We start from the raw sequence: 21,209 nt of genomic DNA, 5'->3' as shown, positions 1-21,209 counted from the left end.
GACTAGTTCTGCCGTGGCTCTAGCTGGATCCGGCAGTGGAACTCTCTCCCTCCGAACAATGTTGAGAAACACACACACACACACACACACACACACACACACACACACACACACACACACACACACACACACACACACACACACACACACACACACACACACACACACACACCAGAGCAAGCTTGCTGAGACAAAGGCTATTTCTGTCCGGACTGGCAGAGCCACGCGTCGTTTTGCAACACCCACCGTGTAAACGTTGTTGGGTGGGTGCCAATGCCATGGCAGCCAAGCAGCACTCAGATATGATCACTAATTTCTTTATGAAGGCACTGTTATAACTTATCATGACTGAGGTAGACTAGAAGGTGTGTGTGGAGGAGCAGTTTGTTTTTACGACTGGTGCTCCTGGTAGTATACTGTGATTTTTTCCCCAGAGTTTTATGGATTGACCATTAGGCGATTTGCGATCATTAAAGCTTAGCCTATCTGTTTTTTTTTTTACACTGACTAACAGGCTAGCTACAAGAGGACTTGAATACAATAGACCATTTCAGTCCCTGACAAACTGTCCTCGGCCCCCGCCTATCATCTCAAAATGGTGGACTTCTTACCACTACATTCCCCAAAATCTAGCCTATTACAGTTAGGCATGATTTCTGATTGATGTAAAGTTGATTAAATAGCTACGTTTTCACCACATGTGTGGTGACACACAGAGGACATACAGGACACGGCTTTGATTCAATTGATGTAAGATCTGGGGGGTGCAGGTCTTGGCCTACAGTGGCAAGAAAAAGTATGTGAACCCTTTGGAATTAACTGGATTTCTGCATAAATTGACAATAGACAAACAGTGTGCTTAAACTAATAACACAAATGACTGTATTTTTCTTGTCTATATTGAATACATAATTTAAACATTCAGTGTAGGTTGGGAAAAGTATGTGAACCCCTAGACTAACGACTTCTCCAAAAGCTAATTGGAGTCAGGAGTCAGCTAACCTGGAGTCCAATCAATGAGAAGAGATTTGGCGATGTTGTTTAGAGCTGCCTTGCCCTATAAAAAAAATAATAATAATTTGCGTTTGCTATTTACAAGAAGCATTGCCTGATGTGAACCATGCCTCGAACAAAACAGATCTCAGAAGACCTAAGATTAATAATTGTTGACTTGTATAAAGCTGGAAAGGGTTACAAAAGTATCTCTAAAAGCCTTGATGTTCATCAGTCCACAGTATTGTCTATAAATGGAGAAAGTTCAGCACTGTTGCTACTCTACCTAGGAGTGGCCGTCCTGCAAAGATGAAGATGCAAAGATGCAAGAGCAGAATGCTCAATGAGGTTAAGAAGAATCCTGGAGTGTCAGCTAAAGAAATCTGAGGAACATGCTAACATCTCTGTTGACGAGTCTACATACGTAAAACACTAAACAAGAATGGTGTTCGTGGGAGGACACCATGGAAGTCACTGCTGTCCAAATAAAACATTGCTGCACGTCTAAAGTTTGCAAAAGTGCACCTGGATGTTCCACAGCGCTACTGGCAAGATATTATGTGGACAGATGTTGTATGGAATTGTTGTGAAGGAACACACAACACTAGGTGTGGAGAAAAAAAGGCACAGCACACCAACATCAGAACCTCATTCCAACTGTAAAGTATGGTGGAGGGAGCATCATGGTTTGGGGCTGCTTTGCTGCCTCAGGGCTTGGACAGCTTGCTGTCATCGACGGAAAAATGAATTCCCAAGTTTATCAAGACATTTTTCAGGAGACTGTTAGGCTATCTGTCCGCCAACTGAAGCTCAACAGAAGTTGGGTGATGCAACAGCACAACGACCCAAAACACAGAAGTAAATCAACAACAGAATGGCTTCAACAGAAGAAAATAGTGTCCCAGTCAGAGTCCTGACCTCAACCCGATTGAGATGCTGTGGCATGACTTCAAGAGAGCAGTTCACACCAGACATCCCAAGAATATTGCTGAACTGAAACAGTTTTGTAAAGAGGAATGGTCCAAAATTCCTTCTGACCGTTTTGCAGATCTGATCCGCAACTACAGAAAACGTTTGGTTGAGGTTATTGCTGCCAAAGGAGGGTCAACCAGTTATTAAATCCAAGGGTTCATACTTTTCCCACCACCCTGCACTGTGAATGTTTACACAGTGTGTTCAATAAAGACATAAAAACGTATAATTGTTTGTGTTATTAATTTAAGCCGACTGTTCTATGGCCAATTTATGCAGAAATCCAGGTATTTCTAAAGGGTTCACATACTCTTTCTTGCCACTGTAAATGTCAACGTAGCAGCTAAGTAGCCTAGCGGCTGTTGAAGTAGGGTGGGATGGGGTAAGGAGGGGGTTGGGGAACAGGGCAGGGAAGAGCGGATTTTAAAGGTCTCTCTTGGGGATCTCGTCCAGAGTGATTTATAGAATCCCTCCCAGAACCCCTTCCTCCCCTCGTTGTGTCGCAGGCGGCTATCGACCATCGACCCCCTGCTAATGGACAGTATCAGGATTCGCTTAGCTAGATGGTCCCGGGTACACCCCGTCGTCCCGGTAACCCTACCCCACAGCGGTAAACAACCGACGTCGTCCACAAAGGCACGTTTCAGGTGTCACTCAGGGCTGTATGTTGTTCTGCTATTGAATGGAGCAAAGAAATGAGAAGAAAATACTCAAATACACTATTGGCAGTCCTAATTCATCCCTTTTAAATTCTGACACTGACTACCCTCTAAAAAGACTTTTTCTTCTTTCATCACTGGGATCTCTCCGTCTCTAAGCACATCCTTGCAGGAGGTCGAAGAAGCCCAGGAAGTGGAGATACCGGTCCAGAGCCTGTGCCTCTCAGCACTGACAGCGACGGTCATTCACTGAAGGAGCAAACAGACAGACAGAAACAGAGAGAGACAGAGAGACATCTACTCTCAAATGAGCACTGACAGCTAGGGAGACTACGGCCTACAGCCAGTTACTCTGTGGGGCTGGAACACACAAATGCCTACAAATAAACGCACACTCACTCCAGGGATCAACGGACCTCACAACGTGGACCTTTATTCACATTTCCCTTGTTTGTACTGAATCAGGCCACTTTGAGAGGGGAAAAATCCAAAGTACACTTCACTTGCCTCACACAGTGCCAGAACAAAGCCAATTGAACTGACAGACAGTCAGAGAGACAGGACTATTGACTGTATAAATTACAGAATCTACCGCTGACACACCACTGCCTTCAAAAGGAAAGCACCTAAAAGTCATCAGATCTCATCACAGAAAAGTACCTAAAATATACTACAAAAAGGACCTGAAAATTCCCTAGCTCCTACTTCTTCTGATTTACTCAACACTCCATCCACCTCTGACTGGTTCCAATCCAAAATCTATTAGAGCATCTAAAAATACCTCCCGTCTAGCCTATCCTCCCTTCAAACTAGAAGGCCCTCTCAGCCAGGCCAGGACACAACAAACCCACAGCTCATAGTTGACTGGAGACAGGCTTGATGAGGAGAGGGAAATGGGATCGTGCTTACAGACTAGCCTATATCTGCTCAATATAGGCCGTATATTCTCGCTAACTATGCCAAGGCCAGTTCAGCCAAAAGCATTTTAATGGGCGGAACAACAAAGGCTTTGCCCTCTCATCGTTCTATGAAGAAACGGGTCCGTCCTTACAGTACTGTAACCACACTGCTTTGTTAGCCGCGGGGTAGTTCGCATTTCAACACGTCGGTCGTGCCTCTCTCAGAGGAGACTTATACAAGGCTCACAGAGGATGATAAAGCCGTAAAAATAGACTGGGGAAGCAGACCGAGAGAGAACACGACGCACTCTGCCATGTGAGAAGCGGAGAACTGATAGCCAACTCGTTTTGAGAGAGTGTGATTTAAGGTGAGACAAAGACAAGGGAAAAAGGCTTTTGGTTGTTGGCTCTTTGTTTCAAAGGCTAACCTTTGAGAAGCTATGTAGCCTAAGCTCTTTGTGAGGTTAGATAAGGTGAGGGCTCTCTCTCTTTGGCAAGGCTCTTAACATTTGTAAAGAATAAATATATATTTTTAGTCTTCAAGGCTTGCAGTGTCTGTGTTCATTCCATCTTGAATTATTTATTTAGACTAAACTAATATGCTGACATTTCCACGAAAACCAGCAGCCACATTTCGACGATAGGCCCTCTGACGTAGACGATACAAAAGGTTGTAGTTAAGCAGAGACGTTTTTTTTTTAAGATTCCTTGAGTGCTGCAATTTTTAACAAGTGAGGTATCAAATGACACAACCAACACCCTCTTCCCACAAGCCCCAAAACAGCTCGAAGTTCTTCCACAGGGCTTTTCTTACAGTAATTTACTCTTCTAGACCTTCTACTCCCCTTCTCCAGCTTGTCCTGGGTGTCCTCAGAAGGTTACAGCAGTGGAGATTCCTGCTGGACAGTGAAAGTGAAACCGGTTCTGGTTTGAAGATAAATTCTTTGCCCTCTGTGTGATCCCATCTTACATTGATTTCAATAAGCCCTCCAACGTGGCTTGAGAGAAATCTTTGACCACGTTTCATACTGAAATTGGACATTTGGCAATTATAAGGTATGGGGTTACTGAACCGATTTGTTTCAACAAAATAGTCTAAACGAATGCTCAAACAATTTAAATGCATTTGGTTAAGCACCATAAAACCACAGTATGTGATCCAGAAGTGTATAGGAAGTAAGACATGCCTTGTGTTTGCAGACACACACACTCTGGAGTGCCTCTCAGCCATTGCCCAGCAGCCACCAACCAGCTGCCAATCCACAGGACTGTTCACAAATCTTCTTAAGGGGAAATAGATGGGCCAAAACACTTAAACAACACGTAGCCTAGCTAATGCCAAAACATACAATAGCCAAAGCCTAGTTAATGCCAAACCGGCTTTCAATAAAACTAGTCTGCTTTATTGATTACAATTTAGTCTAGTCAGACAACACTGAAGGATGTGACCAATCTCAAAACCTTGACCTGAACAAAAGTTTGACTACGCAAATACACATGCAAAAGAGGGTGCCTATTTCCTATGTCACAGACTCAACAGTGAAGTCCCAGTCAGACATGCATTGGGTGCGGAGAAACAAGATCGTTAATAACACCAGCACTGAGGGAAAGCTGTTTCTCTAGTTAAAGTAGTGTTTCTCAAACATGTCCTTGGGCAGTTTCCCACATTTGATCTATTCCACCGCTTGCACACCTGATCCAACTAGTTAAGGGCTTGATGATGATGGCTTGTTGACAAGCTGCATCAGGTGTGTTCGTACTAGAATATATTCAATATGTGGATCGCCTGAGGTTCCCAGGACGGGGACTAGTATGAGAAACCGTTGACTAGAGTCTGCCCAGGGATAAGGGATCTGATTACTCTGGCTAGGACTGGGTGACCTCAGGGTGAGAACTCAGTAGTTTTCCCCTCGTTGCCTCCATGCGTCGGTCACATGGCGCTGCCCGCTAGTTCCTGGATTGCACCAGAGTAACCGGCCACATGGTAGGATGTTAGGTGCCAAGTGACTAGTCCGGGGATTATTGGGCAAGTTCATTTCCTTATTTTTGGAGGGTAGTGGTGGTTTACTGGCAAGCTGTACTATTTAAACTGTTGGTTATCTCCACATTGCAGGTATTCAATTAATACGGCCATAAAGAGCTATCTTTAGTGTGCATTCTTGGTTGCCCCCCCCCCCCCAGCAATAAATGGAATGGCTCAATTTGACACAAGTGTTGAAAAATCCCTGCTTTCATACCTCAATCTGTCCGAATACGCCACAACCCAAAATGCCCTTTGAAAGGCTCTAACAAAATTACCCTCCTTTTCTCCCTTGCATTACCTGTGGCTTTCTCAAATCACATTACAAGCCAGCATGGGGGCGTAATACCATATCCACTCTGAGCCGTGCAGTTCCGGCAAACTAAGGAACCCCAGACTAGAGCACATTGCCTTACACTGGACCTAAAATTAGAGGTGCCTGGAAGTCCCTCCCACCAGATAGCCAGCCAAGTAGATAGTCAGAAAGTGAAAGAAGAACCCTCTTTGCATCTTTCCAGTAATTTTCCATTGCATTGGGCAGGGCCTAATACTAAGTAACAGGAATGGTCCAAAGCAGGGTCAGTCAGTGGCTTATCTAGACACAGCATCCATTTTCCAACCCCCCCCCATGGTCAATAACCAGAATGTAAAAAAAAAAAAGAAAGAAAAGTTTGTCAGGGTTTTGGGTGACAAGCCACATTTCTTCAGCCTCCTGAGGTTGAGGAGGCGCTGTTGCGCCTTCTTCTCCACACTGTTTGTGTGGGTGGACCATTTCAGTTTGTCTGTGATATGTACGCCCAGGAACTTAAAACGTTCCACCTTCTCCACTGCTGTTCCTTCAATGTGGACACCCACTACTGGTGTGTCGTCTGCAAACTTGATGATTGAGTTGGAGGCGTGCATGGCCACACAGTCGTGGGTGAACACGGAGTACAGGAGAGGGCCGAGCACACACCCTTGACATTCAGACAAAACACATTGAGCTGGGGGTTTTCCTGAAGATCTCTTACAGAGTGTTTGATCAATAGTAGTCTTGCTAGAGGACAAATCACATGTCCTGATCATGACCAACTTAACCTTTGAACCTCCACCCACAGATTCATTTTTGAAGAATAATTCTCCGTCGCAACAGCATTATCCGGGATTGAAGGGAAACTGACTGTCACTACTGCATGATTAGGAAACACAAGATCACAAAATGTTTTCATTTGTATTCATATCCTATTGTAAACGGTCTTCATGGTGGTTTGATTACACTCATTGGAGGAAGAGATTCACCAAACAATTAGACTTTCGGTGGGCCTAACCAACAAAACATGGTAGGTTGATACATTATGAAGGAACATCAGCAATCAAAATGTCACTACAGTAGTTCACTAATTATCATAGACAGTAGTGTAACACGTTCACACTGAATCAGGCTGTCAACCCTCTTTGTTGAGGATTCCTTGAGAAATCAAGGAGCCAAAATCCCTCTTTGTAGAACTGCTTTTTTAACTAACTCCAGTTGTATAGTTTTGGTTCAGAACACATGCTTTTGTAAGACACCCCCCCCTCTCTCTTTTTTGTATTAAAATAGCTTTGCAGTGTTTCGCAACACCACCCGCCAATTTACAGAGGGCTTGTGGCGAGCCCCCAGCACCCGAAACAAAGTCCACTATCTGATTCTGAAGTGGAAATTTCCACTGGCAGCTACAGCCAGCCATGATTTGCACATTTGAAACTTAACATGCCAAAGGGCAACACCAAACCAGAGGCCTCGGGCAGAAGGCAGAGCTCCATAAGCAGCAGCAGGCAGGCAGGCATGGGGCTGTTCAAAACGCTGCCCGTCACGACTCACCACTACTATACACACACAAATCAGTCAGCCATTGTTTAATTGAGCTTGAAGCCCAAATTCCTGACATGGTGGTAGTAGCATTATCAGGGCTTTAGAAGTAATTGGAATCATCACAGCTTAGGCTAAAAGTATATATCATTGTTCCTAGTCAGTGACAACAGTGGTGAGCTAATCTGCAAACCGACCCAGTCAAGTCAGCCCTAATGCAGAAGACTCACAAAGCTTACCACGGGATACATCCTATACTTCTGTCATTTAGTCTCTTTCTAAAAGGGGAAACCTTCGAACAACTCCACTTTGTTCTCTATTGGCCAGCGGGACAATATGGGTGATTGGTTTTGTTCACCGAGGGGGAGCGACACTGCTATAGCGTTAAATAGGTGTCATAGCGATTCGGGGAGAAAACATAACAGCGCTGTTCCCTCAGGCGCTGAAATATGTATTGCGAAAAAAAGAATGCTTGTTTTTCTGCACAGTTGATGCCAAGTTCTGCAATAAACTAGGTCAGACTAACTTTAGTTCCAGAGATGGAGATGTGGTGGCGAAGGGTAGAGAATGCACTTCGAACAAGGTCAACCTCAGGGATGTTTCTGCCATTGAAATCATTCGCGTTTTTTCAGGGCGCTGTATTAAAAAAACGGTGTAAACTTAAACGACTAAAACCAGATAAAGTATGTAGAAACAATGATGATCTATACATATTTTTTATAATATAATCTTTGAGAACTAAAAATCACCAAAATAAAAACTAGACAGTCAGGGAGAATTGAAAAAGACAAAAACAATGAATTTAGCAGTATTGGTTTTGTTATTATGTTTGAGCAAAATAGCACACCATTAGCCAAGGCCAAATGCATAGAATTGCAGGAAATTTGCTTTAAAAACGGCAACATTTTCTGTCAAGTCAAAATGTGCAGAATTACTGAAAATTTGCTTTAAAACTGCAAAAAGCTCAGCTCCATGGAGAAAGTATTAGAATTACAGGAAATGGGCGGGGGAAAAAAATGTCTCTACACCGTCAAGATGCGGGGCATTGAAAATTCAGCCGTGCCGACTGTGCCCATTGCCATGCCCGCTTTCCAAGATGATTGACAAGAAAAGTATCGTCCAACCCATCGGGTATCTCACTGCTCCCTCATATACCATGGCTTGAAATATGCAGACAGACAGATTAAAAGTAGGCCCAAATGTACATACTTCTGACCGCCAACTTTCTAACTATAACGACATGGCATGCTTTTGTGCTGTAGAATTTGTGAATTGTCTAGTAATAAATTCTAAACATTAGTTTATACTGGATTAAGCATTTTCGCTAACTCATTTCGTTAGTTATGTTCCAACTTTCCCTCCATCTTGTGCCAATATCAGTTATTTGAAGTCTTGTTCCAGTAGTTTATATATTTTTCAAAGAGATTGTCAGTTGGATAGGCTCTCTGCAAGGTTTTATATATCTTACCTATCATATGAATATCATTTTCTGACTCAGATTATAAGGGCACAAGGCGAGACCCAAATGCAGACACAGGAGGCAGATGGTTGAGCTCCGATAATGTATTATACAAAACGGGGTAGGCAAAAGGCAGGTCGGGGACAGGCGAGAGTTCATAAACCAGGTCAGTCCAAATAGTACCAGGGGGTAGGCAAGGGTCAAAGCCAGGAGGGCTAGGAAAAAACAGACTGAGAAAAATAGGAGCTAGGAGAAACGCTGGTTGACTTGGCAAAACAAGACAAACTGGCAGAGAGAGACAGGAAACACAGGGATAAATACACCGGGGACTAATGGGGAAAACAGGAGACACCTGGAGGTGGGTGGAGACAATCACAAAGACAGGTGAAACAGATCAGGGCGTGACACAGAAAGGATTCCCTCAAGATTGCGCTGATGTCCAAACGATTTCAAATCTACATTTCTTGATATTAAACTTTCAAATTGCATGTATTTGAAAATATCAACATTGGTCAGTCCAAAATTGCTTTTTAATTCTGTCATGTAAATAACTTTATTTCCCATTACCAAGTCCTTTACGGTTTATATGCCTTTAGTTTTCCATGTGGACCAATTTATCTGTGAATTCTGAAAAGCTATCTAAGGATTGTGTTTTTAATTGCACTGTATCCAAAGCCAGCATTCACAATAACATAAGCCTATGATTATGCTACTGTTCTATAGCCCATCTTTAATAGATCAATGGAACACAGACATTTTGTCTGTCTCATTTGGTAACAGATGTCAGGATACTGAGGGCAGATGCCTCAATTCCCAGAATTAAACCAGGGAATATTCCAAGTAGGTCACAAACAGACCGGTGACTTCTTAGAGATAGCAAAGGTCAGTTGGTTTTGGGAAAACATTGCTAGAGTGACTTTTAGAAGAAACCTTACAACAACAGAACAGAGGCTGTTGAAACCATAGACCACTGTACTGCGTTCTTCAGGGGCCTTCTTGAGCGTCTCAAATTAGGAGTGCTGATCTAGGATCAGGACCCTTTAGGGCTGGGAATTGCCAGGGACCTAAACATACGATATTATCATGATACGTTGGTGCTGATACGATATGCATTGCGATTCAATACTGTGTTCTTATTGCGATTCGATGTTCCAAACATTTTGCTCACCATATGTCTGCCGCAGAGGGACAAGAGAGAGCCATGAGAAAACAAGCTTTGAGTAGTCATGGAAATAAGTGCTGAAAACAAATTGGCTCCCTTTAAAAAAAAGATTGAGATAAAGTTATTGAGGAAAAATACTGCGTTCTGGTGCAGGTACAGCCAACTAACGCAAACATGTTGCACTATTGAATTAAATGATACATCAAAGATAATATCCCAATATGAAACTATCACGAGGGCCCAGGACCAGGTCCTATTCATTAGAATGGCTAAATTAATCCTAGATCAGCACTCCTACTGAGATGCTTTATGAATACGGGACCAGAACTGCATGGCAGACAGTCTAAGTTCCCTGCGTGTGAGCCGGGCAGCAGGATCAATCTTCTAACCCCTGACCCAGGGCAACGGTGTTGCTCCTGCGGCTAATTAATCCCGTTTACCCTGAGGGCTGATCTAGGGCTGTGCTGTGGGATCAGCCTCACTGACACCGACTTGGATTCAATGGCTTTAGAGGCAGATGGGCAAGAGACTGAGGCCCATCTTGAGGCGGGACACTGGCTGCATGTCTTGATGTGGGACACTGACCTGGCTGCATGACCAACATTGGTAGTGACTTTATTAGAGGCAGGCGAGATGCAAAAAAAGGCTTAGAACCCACCTTCGTGACTGACATTGGTCGTAGCATTATGCCAATTATTAGCCACAACAGGCTTTCTATATCTGTAGTTTTGTGAGAAACCAATAATGACAAGAGATAGAGATATTTGTCTACTTCAAAGATGAAAATAAGCCGTTTTTCATACCTTTCTGCATTTATTTCTCACACTCCCTGTGGCCAGCAGTCAAACACTTCTCCCCCTCTTCCTTTTCGCTTTGCTCGTTCTTCTTCGGTGGGCTCAGACAGTAACACAAGCTGGTACAACCAGGCTGGGAACTGACACGTGCAGCTGTCGCATGTAGCCCTCCCCTCTTCCTCCTCCCACCTCCCATCCAGCACTAGGTCCTACATTTTCAGGAAGGAATTACTCTCTTCTTACCCATCTCTCTCTGTGTCATCTCATAAACATGGGCCATTTTTAAACAGCCCTACTTTTTGGGTGGAGGCCCCTGGTTTCGCACCTTACCCCCATTCACATGGTTTACACGTCCTGTTTGGGCATCTGCCCACCTGCATACACACACATAATAATTGACTGACTAGTGGATGACTCGTTCAAAGCCAGGGGATCAAACTGTCCTATGTTTCTAAATGGAGTTTAAACGGTCACCCAGGCTTTTCGGCTATAGTTGAACACGTTCTAACTTTTAACCTGAACTTGGGATACTTTTCATGTCAATTTGCCTACTATGCTAGTTCTTAGACATAGGCTTTCGTTTGGGGATATAAATTGACCAAATCATGTGGGTCAGATTCAGTAAACACAACACAGTATGGTAGATGTTTTGCAAATGGTCTACTTGCGTTTAATTTCAATGAGATGATAGAAACAAGAGCCTTGCCCAGTGTCGCTAAATAAAACCTGTGGTCATGTGACGAGTGAATGGGCAGACCAGGGCCCGACAACAACTTGGCAAAGCCAAACACAAATCCAACACGACGCAAAGACTCAATATGACTGCTTTTGTTGGCTGAACTTCTGCATATAGTATAGCATTAATGTGATCGGAAGAGTCAAGCGCCTACTATACAAATACAAAGAGCGAGACAAGAATGGATATAAACATGGCATCAATATCAACATCTCTACACCTAAGAATAGTTGCACATGTGCACTATTGTGCGCGCACACACACCACCGAACCCGTGGGCTAAAGATGCCTAATTGATTACCCGTGGTGGACAGACGGAACTGAATAGGACATGACACATTAATCAAGGTCAAATGAAGCAAAGTCCTGACTCAGCAGCACTCTCAAAGGCCTGACCACCTTGTCCTTGAGCATCGTCCGGATGTTGGCTTACATAGCAAGCCACTGCCTGGCACAAATGACAACGAAAACGAGCCCTAAGAAAGCTAAAATGGAAATGTATTAAATATTCACATTTTCAAACCATCAATTAGGCTTAATCAGGATTAGGCTACAAGTCAACACTGAGGAAATTAGTGTTTTGATGCAGGCCTATAGCCTAGGCCCTAATTGTGTTTCTGCTTGCCCACCAAGGGCCCTCCTCGCTACAATTCCATCTCATAGACGACATTCCAACATGTCAAATAAGTTTAAGCTCGTACTTCCTGAAATACATTTGACATTTTAGTAATTTAGGGTTAAGTGCCTGGCTCAGGGGCACATCAGATTTTTCACCTAGTCGGCTTTCGGTTACTGGCCCAACGCTCTTAACCGCTAGGCTACCTGCTGCCCTGACAAGACAGACCTATGACAAGAGACCGTCTCAGAACAGAAGTCACATCCTGAGGCACATGGCATAATACTATTGCAAGTTCATTGGTCAATACTACCCAGCACTAAGCCAAGCCAGGGGATGTGCGTGTGTCCGACTGCTATAAAAGGCCTATGAGATGACTGCCTCACATCTGTGGCTGCTTAACCGTTAAGTAAGCTCGGTTGCATCAAAAAAGGGAATCGTAAATCTGTGTGATGACAGCGGTGCATCATGTGTACGATGACAGATAGGATGCTAAATGGTAACACTGTTACTAAGCCGGTGCCCAACTTCCTTGTTTACGACTGGAGAATGGAGTTACCCAACTGAAGTAAAGGATGTTGTGTCTGTTGTTTCTACACGCCGTTGAATTGGGTACAGTCAAGATTAGGGATGAGAATGAGTAACGTCAAGCTCGATCTTTAACCAGAGATTTTTTTAAGTTATACTGTAAAACTATTAAGTGGAATGTGCTACACGGCTGCCCGAACAGGCAAGCGAAAAGACAATGTTAACTTGCTTTGACTCTAGTGTTCCAGTTGTACATTTGCGGGGCACAACAAAAAAAATAAACCAAACCAAGCATCACACAGTTCTTCTCCCTAAATTCCCTTTCCCCTTGTGTCTCATTCACTCAAATGCGTTCCGACTCCTTCCTCCACACATGGGTGCTGAGTGCACACACACAAGCTCCCGTTAGGCTTACAGAAATGCCTATGAAAACGTATCTAACTGATGGGATACAAAACCTACATTCCTTGCCAAATCACGACAGTTTTACCACAAATTCAAAATGGACTGGTTGATTGAAGAAGGAAAAAATGTGTTCCAACAACGAGCTGCAGTTTTGGAATAATTGCGTCCAGTCTATTTTCTGCTTAGGCTACTTTGCAAACTGCTAGTGACATTTTCAAATGGTTAACCTAGGCTATATCCCCCGTAAACATAGACAGGTTCCACACTGTAAATACACAAAAACATTAGTTTGATAATGTCAAAGAGCGTATTTTTCATCAGAATCCTTAAATATAGGCCTCATCAACAAACAGACGTTGCTGCGGTAATTCATCTCCATGCAATGCAGTGTTCAATGTGGAATTGTTCATCCATTTTGAAAATTCCAAAGAACAGGCAGAATAAACTCAACGTCTGTCTGTACATCGAAAATAAGACAGATTTTGGTTTGTAACTCTTTAAAAATATATATTCTCTCTACCTCGCCAAATTAAGCCCCGTTTCAAATTATCACTGTGAATAACTGACACGAGATGCACATCACTTCGCACCGGCAAATGTTCCATTTTATTACATCATGGTTTGGGTGAGTCTTGACTGTGATAAGGGCTCACTAAATAAATAAAACAAGGCTATGCCATTGCACAGCCATAGGCTTCTATGCAAGCACCACTGCTGAGGTTACTGCCTTTGAAGATTGGGTTCCACGATAAAATATTACGGTTTCAAAAAAGGTATCTTAAAAATGGCACTTGCTTTTTATTGGCTGAATATAGGCCAGTTTATTAGGCACACCACCCCGTTCACGAAAATGGATCACCCCTACAGACAGTGAGTCACGTGGCCGTGGCTTGCTATATAAAGCAGGCAGACAGGCATCCAGTTACTGTTCGACTGAACGTTAGAATGGGCAAAACGAGTGACCTAAGCGACTTTGAACGTGGTATGATAGTCAGCGCCAGGGACACTGGATCCAGTCTGTCACAAACGGCCGCCCTCCTGGGCTTTTCACGCACGACAGTCTACTATTTACCGAGAATGCTGTGACAAACAAAAACATCCAGTCAGCGGTAGTCCTGTGATCACTGGTCAATTGAAGAGTGGAAAGACATTGCCTGGAACACGACAGCGAGTTCAGTTTACTTGAGTGGCCTGCGGAGTCCCCAGACCTCAACCCAATAAAGCGTCATTGGGATGAGATGGCTGTTGGCAGCATGGATTTCCCGTCGTCCAATCTGCCATCGGGTCAGCATGGACCAACATCCCTGTGGAACGTTTCCGACACTTCGTAGAATGGCCCGAAGAACTCAGGCTGTTCTGAAGGCAAAGGGGGGTCCGATCCGGTACTAGATGGGTGTACCTAATAAATTGTCAGCATACTGCACCAACTCTGATAAGTCTCTTGTCTGACTCAAAAAAATAATGGTGCAACACTAATACATCTAATATTATTTCTCCCGCGTTGGATACGGTCGCTGTCCTCGGTTCTGAAACATAATCTTAAGTGCACCGTGGAATTGGCGCCTTTCCCTATGTTGCCATGTGCATAATGGCAAAATTAACCAGCATATTGGGATTGAGAACAACGCGGCAGCAGCAGCAGAGACAGCCCTTGCCTTAGCCTGTCTAAGAAAATTGAGGAGGGAAGAAACCCCAATTTAATTAGGTATATAATCAATAGCCTACCTGTTAAATGTGCCTGGCTTATAAATCATCCATATATATCTACAGAAATAAGAAAGCTCTTGCTTCTGTTTCCTGTTTGAGTGTTTGTTTAATAGCCTACTGATTCCGTGAGCACCAAGCCTCATGCAACAGCAAAATGTTGGGCAAAGCAATTTCACTGTTTTTAATATTTGCTATGCTATTTTTTTTTGTTAGAAGACTGGTATTACTTCTAACTTATTTAGTGTTGTTTACACTATTCCAAACAGGTAGAAAAATCATATTGTAATATAACAGCACCTGTTTGTCACACATAATATGAACACAGCTCTTGTTCCTATACCCCCCTTTTTCTTGAGCTCCTTCTTATTGTTATTATTATCATTATTATTATAATAAGTCATGTTGTCATCATTAGTAGGCTTTGTATAGTAGGCTTGTATAACCACCATTGAGCTGTAGGCCTAAGGCATCCTGTTTAGTCTTAATACCGTAAATTACTTAGGCTTGTATTTCAATATATAGGCTACAGTATCAATCATTCATTCATTCATTCGTTCATGCCGTCACACAGAATACGAAACATTCATGATTTGAAATGCAATCAAGCATTTTAGTTTTTAAATTAAATAACAAAAGGGTGCTTTGAATAATTAGCCTAAACAATAAATAAACCGCAATTCACAAACGCATGCATCTGTTCTTAGTTTGCTGTAATAAAATCCTTTATATATTTTCCCCCCGTTAGAACAGACTCAGGGTTATTTTTCACGTCTTCCACATCCATTTTGCTGTCAACCTTATTTGTGTTCGGAGTTTGTTATAACCAATTTATTGATGTGATTATGACAGGCAATAGGTCAGGCCTATTGGTTACAAGCCTGCGATGCTTACATGTTTCACGTAGAGAGAGCAAGGGCTGAGGGAATAGGGGATGTTTTAAGTAAAGAAATGAGGGACTTCGTTAACAGAACTTTTCAATCAGAAACTAAACGGCTGACATGATGTTGCAGCTTCAACGCGGACAGCGCAATAAACCCCAACCCCAATAAACCCCAACTGGGCCCCGTGTGGCTCAGTTGGTAGAGCATGGCGCTTGCAACGCCAGGGTTGTGGGTTCGTTTCCCACGGGGGGCCAGTACAAAAAACAAAACAAAAAAGTATGAATGTATGTACTTGTAAGTCGCTCTGGATAAGAGCGTCTGCTAAATGACTTAAATGTAAATAAACACTTGCTGTGCTGCGGTGCCTTTTCGCTGCAGTAGGGAGAAGAGCGAGAAAACGTGCGCCACTCACACAGGTACTCTGTCATTTTTGTTAACACAGTGTGTGACCGTCGGGCTCTTTGAGTCATGTGTGTCTTAATTATTTAAATCAAACAGCGTGCTTAAAGTATCAAAACAAGCTCAGTGCATATGTAGTTGATTTTATTCAAAAACATAGGGTGTGTCTGTCTATATATGGGAAAAACAAGTTTAAGCATTTTGACCAATCGATCGGTCGAAAGAATAGGACGACTCCCGGTCGACCAAGATTTTGTTCTTGTTGGGGACAGCCCTAGTCCTACCGTTTCTGTACAACACTGGGGTATGCGGTATTACCGGTAGTGCACACAAGTGGCGTCATTCAAAAAACAATTTTATAACGGGCCTCCAGACTGGCGCAGTAAGAAAATGGTGCTATCTGGTTTGCTTAATATAAGGAATTTGAAATTATTATCCTTTTACTTTTGATACTTAAGTATATTTAAAACCAAATAGTTTTAGACTTTTATTCAAGTAGTATTTTACCGGGTGACTTTCACTTGAGTCATTTTCTATTAAGGTATCTTTACTTTTACTCAAGTATGACAATTGAGTACTTTTTCCACCACTAGACAGGAGTAAGGTAATTACACTATATCATTTTGGCAATTTAATTACATTTACTTTAGGGAAGACATAGCTTTCCCTAGCCTTATGGACTTTGCCTTCTAATGTGGCATAAACACAACCAGTCATGATGCTTTCATCTGATTGTCAAACAATCAATCATTCGTTCACTCACAAAATAATTTCAGCATCCAAACACCAACAGTTCACTATGCACCCGCTATTTAATGAATGGAAAGAGACAGTCATAAACTCTACTGTAAGTAGAGCCTGTAAGTAAGCATTTCACTGTAAGGTCTACACCTGTTGTATTCGGCGTACGTGACAAATAAACTTTGATTTGAACAGCCTACAGTTCTTTAGGCATGTTGTATTAATTTTGATAGGCTCACGTTTTACCGGTACGGCGTACCCCCACTATTTATTTACCGGACCACCTTACTTGCACTCCTGCTCCTATCAGCATGAGGCCTGTCATCTACTGTACCACTCCATTGATTGACAGGTTTGGTCAATGGGGTATGCATTTGGGTGGCGTCACCTTCCTATGGCTTTAGAGTCCTTGGTCATGTTCATTAGGCGCAAACAGAAGGAAACGGCATGAAACAGGAGTTGTCCAATGAGAAAGGCAAATTAATTTCCCGTTGCAAAATGTTGTCAAACCTTTTTCCATTCTGTGCCCTAATGAACATGGCACCGTTGATGTAACATTTGAAGTGGAGGGCTCCTCGAGAGAAATTATGCAGTTGACCCTCCACTCTTGACTCTCCAGGGGTGGGTGTTCTTTCCATTGTTCCTTCATCCCTCAGCAGCTAAGACGTCGAAAAGGCTAACGGACATCTTTGGACATTGTGCACAATAACAAGTCCCTGATTACTTCTTAATAGCCTTTCCAATAAGGGGGGGGGGGGGGGGGGGGGGCGCACTGCGAAACTCTTGGTAGACTTGGTTTACAGTGGAACTGTATGCCTAAGAATAAGGTATGGAAATTGCTGCGAGGGACTGCATCACAGAGAATACAGAGTTAAGGCTTTATGGCTTCAGCTATTCAACTATCTGTGTGCATATGGCATGACATACGCAGAGCATCTTGAGTCAGAAGCCAGTGAGGTCTATAGCAGGTTTATAGCTTCATATAGCCATAACAGTTTTATGTGGACCCGAGGAAGAGAGCGGATGCTGCATGTGCAGTAGCTAATGGCGAGCCTCAAACTTAACAGCAGTCTGTGCTGGGCAGGTAAGGGTTAATGCATTATCTAAACCCTTTCTTCCCATCCACTGATGACACCAACCCTGTAATGATACGCAATTATGTGCAACTACTTAGCCTACGTCAAGAGGGATGAAAATGATTTCGCTATCGGTTATAGTGCTGTCTGACGGTACTAGTTTGTTTATATAACGTTAGCACTTTACTAAGCACATGCATGGCCAAAGCACAAAGCCAGCCAACAGCACTTCGAATAGGAGCAAGTCTAGAACATTCTATCGTGTGTGCAAACATAGTAACTTCACTTTCAGGTTTTGCTGAACCAAGAGCCAATGCGTTTTAAAAGTGACACTACAAAGAAAATGCACAATTCGCAAATCAGTCTGATATGCAAATGATTGAACAAGCAATTTATCACGAGCAACTGATTTCCACAGCACGAGCTAGGCCTAACGAGTATTACACTTGCTGATCAACTACGTCGATTGTATCGACTCATACAATATTGACAATCGTTTTACTATGTTATTATGAAAACATGATCCAATATTAGCCAACGAGAGGTAGGCTAAAGCACAGCTGATGATAATGGGCCTAAATGCATTTTGCTTGTCCATCGTCAGCTGAAAAAGGATAGCGCGGAGGGGGGCGTATTTGCAAAAATCGATGAAACAATGGTTTAGGTTGAATCCCTATAATGTATACATCACATAAACAAGTAAACTAGCTCGATTTTCACAACGATATCCCAACTGCAACCACGCCTATTAACATACAAACCTGTATACAGACACGTTTGGTGCTGAAAAGCAACACAAATATTAGGACACTTACCAATCAATACCGTCCTCGATATCTGCTCGTCTCTTCTTCACCAATACCAATGAGAGAAATATCAGGCCAATAAAACAAACAAATACTCTGCACGTCAGATAACTAGTTACAGTAACGTTAGCTACACAGCTGTCTTATCTACACGGGATAGGCTACAGCCCATGCAAAGCGTCTTCATTCAACTCGCGATGTTGGTGGTTGACTATGGTTTGCTCGATATTGGCTTGCTGGCTAGCGATGTAGCAATATTTATCAACACTGTAACAGACAAAAAACTGAGAAGCGGACATAACGATAAATGAAACCGATTAAAAAGGCAGCTACTGCTCCTCAGACGACTATCTAAATTGATTTCCAGGTGTACAATATTTTCGTGGTCAATTTTGAACGGTTCTCCAAGCACGTAGTGCTCGTAGTCCCTCCTCCTAGCCCGTTTAACGGAGACAGAGTCGTGTATAGTGTATACGCGGGGATGGCTGTGTTCTGGAAGGAAGGAGGGAGGCAGAAGAATTGATGCATTGCTCACGTAGTTTGCTGTGTGTATTCCTAGCTGTCATCAGATATGGGAGAACTCCACATCTGCCTGGCTGGCATCGGGATTGAACATTTTTGACATGATGATGGTGATAAAAATAATGGTATTATTGCATGCATGTAATCACATGCAGACTATTTTATTATAGATCATCGATCATAGGATGTTTGTTATTTACATTTATATGCCTATAGAAGTTGACGCAACATACTTGGCTAGACATAATTCTGTTGAGATTCTATTGAGTTTAGCTATATTATTTATTTAGTCACCCACTTAGTGACTGCACATTAACAATGTCATCATTGGGATCTGCCTCAGTGATTGAGCTGAGATAGGGGTTAAGATGTCAGAACCTTATATTGCTCTACAGTCAAACACTGTCTGGTGATGATGACTAGTCTAGATTCGAGAACAATAAAAAGCATCTCTCAAACTGAATTAGACTAGATCACGTGTCAAGTGTCACCTATATAATCAATAGGATTAGTCCATTAAAACTGGACCAAAAGCAAACACAAGTATTTTTAAAATCAAATCAAATGTTATTGGTCATGTACACATATTTTGCATATGTTATCGCAGGTGCAGCAAAATCTTGCTTATGTTTCTAGCTCCAACAGTGCAGTAATACCTAACAATACACACAAACCCAAACAATTTAAATAATTAAATTAAGAAATACCAGATTGAACAATGTCAGAGTCCGGAATATATACACTATCGTTCAAAAGTTTGGGGTCTGCAGATCATTCCATACATGGGGCGTATCTCTCTCCAGTGTCTGTGTTCCTTGGCCTATCTTAATCTTTTCTATTTATTGGCCAGTCTGAGATATTACTTTTTCTTTGCAGCTCTTCCTAAAAGGCCAGCATCCAGGAGTCGCCTCTTCACTGTTGACGTTGAGACGGGTGTTTTGCAGGTACTATTTAATGAAGCTGCCAATTGAGGACTTGTGAGGCATCTGTTTCTCAAACTAGACACTCTAATGTACTTGTCCTCTTGCACAGTTGTGCACCGGGGCCTCCCACTCCTCTTTCTATTCTGGTTAGAGCCAGTTTGCGCTGTTCTGTGAAAGGAATAGTACACCGCGTTGTACGAGATCTTCAGTTTCTTGGCAATTTCTCTCATGGAATAGCCTTCATTTCTCAGAACAAGAATAGACTGATGAGTTTCAGAAGAAAGTTATTTGTTTCTGTCCATTTTGAGCCTGTAATTGAACCCACAAATGCTGATGCTCCAGATACTCAACTAGTCTAAAGATGGGCAGTTTTATTGCTTCTTTAATCAGAACAACAGTTTTCAGCTGTGCTAACATAATTGCAAAAGGGTTTTCTAATGATCAATTAGCCTTTTCAAATGATAAACTTGGATTAGCTAACAGAACGTGCCGTTGGAACACAGGAGTGATGGTTGCTGATAATGGGCCTCCGTACGCCTATGGACAGTTGAAGTCAGAAGTTTACATACACTTTGGTTGGAGTCATTAAAACTTGTTTTTCAACCACTCCACAAATTTCTTGTTAACAAACTATAGTTTTGGCAATTCGGTTGGTACATTTACTTTGTGCATGACACAAGTAATTTCTCCAACAATTGTTTACAGACAGATTATTTCACTGTATCACAATTCCAGTGGGTCACACGTTTACATACACTAAGTTCACTGTGCCTTTAAATAGCTTAGAAAATTATGTCATGGCTTTAGAAGCTTCTGTCAATTGGAGGTGTACCTGTGGATGTATTTCAAGGCCTACCTTTAAACTCAGTGCCTCTTTGTATCTCACGATACATGGCCCCATTCATTCTTTCCTTTACACTGATCAGTCGTCCTGGTCCCTTTGCAGAAAAACAGCCCCAAAGCATGATGTTTCCACCCCCATGCTTCACAGTAGGTATGGTGTTCTTTGGATGCAACTCAGCATTCTTTGTCCTCCAAACACGACGAGTTGAGTTTTTACCAAAAAGTTATATTTTGGTTTCA

At 42.6% G+C, this 21,209-nt stretch overlaps 1 protein-coding gene across 1 annotated transcript in view; it reads right to left on the bottom strand.

Annotated features, from left to right (window-relative positions):
- Positions 1-19,143, bottom strand: part of LOC120052785 (RING finger protein 24-like) — a 56,188-nt gene extending 37,045 nt beyond the window's left edge. Inside the window, exon 1 of the mRNA XM_038999905.1 lies at positions 18,691-19,143. The gene's annotated coding sequence lies outside the window, so the exon portion shown is untranslated. The remainder of the gene's footprint in view (positions 1-18,690) is intronic.
- Between the last annotated feature and the right edge of the window lie 2,066 nt (positions 19,144-21,209).

This window comes from Salvelinus namaycush, chromosome 8, assembly GCF_016432855.1.
Source record: "Salvelinus namaycush isolate Seneca chromosome 8, SaNama_1.0, whole genome shotgun sequence".
Lineage (NCBI taxonomy): Eukaryota > Metazoa > Chordata > Actinopteri > Salmoniformes > Salmonidae > Salvelinus > Salvelinus namaycush.
This window is presented reverse-complemented; position numbering and strand designations above follow the sequence as displayed.